The sequence below is a fragment of the Aristolochia californica genome, unplaced genomic scaffold, assembly GCF_029961685.1.
Source record: "Aristolochia californica isolate CCGP_79_NKW_82.1479 unplaced genomic scaffold, dmAriCali1.0.hap1 SCAF_4, whole genome shotgun sequence".
Taxonomy (NCBI): domain Eukaryota; kingdom Viridiplantae; phylum Streptophyta; class Magnoliopsida; order Piperales; family Aristolochiaceae; genus Aristolochia; species Aristolochia californica.
The window spans coordinates 12,250,051-12,252,555 of record NW_027182103.1 but is presented as its reverse complement, the minus strand read 5'-3'; the positions used below and the strand labels follow the sequence as shown (position 1 = coordinate 12,252,555).

General features: G+C 42.8%; 1 non-coding gene across 1 annotated transcript; it reads right to left on the bottom strand.

Moving 5' to 3' along the window:
• Positions 1 to 1,766: 1,766 nt before the first annotated feature.
• Positions 1,767 to 1,873, bottom strand: LOC137964335 (small nucleolar RNA R71). The gene has a single exon (XR_011115532.1). It is a non-coding gene; the product is annotated as a small nucleolar RNA R71 (small nucleolar RNA).
• Between the last annotated feature and the right edge of the window lie 632 nt (positions 1,874 to 2,505).

Below are 2,505 nucleotides of genomic sequence, written 5' to 3'. Positions count from 1 at the left end.
CAACCGAGAACAGACCTGAGGAGAGCTCAAGAGAATCTCCATCGTGGTGAGTTCGACACTACCAGTTTTTGCTGGCCAGGCCAAGAGGTGACCCGAGAGGGCTCCTCCGGCACCGATTCCACATTCCGACCATCCTCCGGAGTCGATTACCCATTTCCAACCATTTTCGGAGCCATTCCGACTCCGACCGAGACTCGAGAGAGCCGATCAGAGGACTTCGGCTCCATTCCGTCATCCGCCGCACCACCTCCATCTGTGGGTTTCTATCCTTCTTTGCCGGCGTCGTCTCTACCTCCGGCCTCTCACTCTTGCAACCCGAAGCCATCAATTTCTAGAAATTGCAGCCATGAGAACGAGCCTTTGCTGCCCGAGCGAGAGGAAGGAGAAGGGGAGTAATCTGTCATTTTGTAATTTAATTTTTCTATAGTTTGAACTTAGGTTTTGAATGTTTATTAAATTTTATTTGAGAATTAATGTTTATCGAATATTTGTTTTCCGGATATTTGATTAAATTAGCTAGTTAGGGTAAGATTGTAATTTAGGTTGGATTTTGGTATTTCAATCCGATTTCTGTCTTTCACTCTATGCGCCCGAGATCGGCTAGACGCAAGGATTGAGAGATCGGATTCATGATTACGTGGCGCTAGAGAGAGGCACGAATCACGTTATAATCCAGAGTTGATAATTTTAGCATCATCACAATAGGAAATTGATTCTCTGCATTCTATTGTAATCTAATCTCTGTCATTAACTCTAGGCGCCCAAGAGGAACTAGATGCAAGGATTGAGAATCCGGATTCGTGGTTACGTGGCGCTCGAGAGAGGCATGATTCACGATAAAATCCAGAGTTGATGTTTCCTATTGTGCAAGTAATTAGTGTTTAGTTCAGATTAATTCATCATATTTGGTTAGGCTAGTTGACTGAAGAATACACAAAATTCAGTCCTCCCTGTGGAATGACCCCGTTTCCCGCTAGATTACATGAACGATTTGTATGCTTGTGAGGTATAAAAGCCGATGTAATTAAATTTCACATCAAGTTTTTGGGGCCGTTGCCGGGGAGGCACGTATTAAGTGTATTTCTTTTTTCTCCATGGTCTTGGTTAGATTTATTTAGTTTTTTTTTTTTTTTTTTTTGCTTTCATAATTTTATTTTGATGATTTTGTACGGAGTTATTTTTATTTCTTCTAGTTAGTTTGTATTTTCAGTAGTGAGTTTTTTAGAATAATTTGATAGTTAGTTTTGTTTCTTTTTGTATATTTATGCACGGGTGCCGCTCCCTAGGTGAACCATTAGCTCCCTTTGTTGAAGAGGTAGAACATATTTGTAGGAAAACACCAGAAGTCAAGTTAGGAGCTACCGTGGCCAATCAGGGTGAACCATTACTGTTACCTGCAACAGGTGACCGTAGAGCCCTGAGGGATTATTCTATCCCATCCCACTTCACATCACCTTCTTGCATTATATTGCCACCGACTACTGCTGCCAGTTATGAGTTGAAACCGAGTGTGATCCAACTCCTCCCTACATTCTATGGGTTGGAGAAGGAGGACCCTTATTACCACATCAAGGAATTCTTAGATATTTGTGCGACTTTCAAATTCTAGAATTTCTCAGATGACTCTATCCGGTTAAGACTTTTTCCATTTTCACTTAAGGATAAGGCCAAGTCTTGGCTTAATTCCTTAGAGGTGGGCAGCATTACTTCATGGGACATTAGTCACAAAATTTTTGTCTAAGTACTTCCCCATTCAGAGAACTACAGCCCTCAGGAGAGAAATCTCCAACTTTATGCAGCAGGAGGGTGAACACTTTTATGAGGCTTGGGAGAAATGGAAGGATTTGATCCGTAGGTGTCCGCATCATGGGTTTGAGAAATGGCATTTAGTGCAATACTTTTATCAAGGTCTTACACCCCAGGTTAGATCCATGGTAGATGCAACGAGTGGTGGGAGTTTTATGGGTAAGAGTGCTAGTGAGGCGTGGAACTGCTTTGAAACATTGAGTGATCAATCTCAGCAATGGGGTTCATCATTTAAAGTTCATAGGAGATCCCACGAAGCCAAAAGAGGGGTCTCTACGAGATTAGTGAAACACCCATGCTCATGGCCAAGATTGAGGGGTTGACTAGAAAGATTGATGTCCTTATAGTGTCCAAGAGGTCACCTGCTCCTAACCCATCTATTGTCTATGCCATATGCTCTAGTTCATCTCATCCCACACAAATGTGTCCATCTAGTTCATCCTACCCGGAGCTCATTGAGGACTTGAATGCAGTCCAGAATTTTCATAGACCAAACTGGAACGATCCTTTTTCGGAAACATATAATCCGGGTTGGGCTAGGCACCCAAATTTCTCATGGTCCAAGGGCCCACAGGATGGGGGTCCTCCAGGGTTTACTCAACCCCAAGCTCCACGCCCACACTTCACTCAACATCCATTGATTCCACAAAAACCTTCACTTGAGGATACACTTCAATTATTCATGCAGAATACACAGTC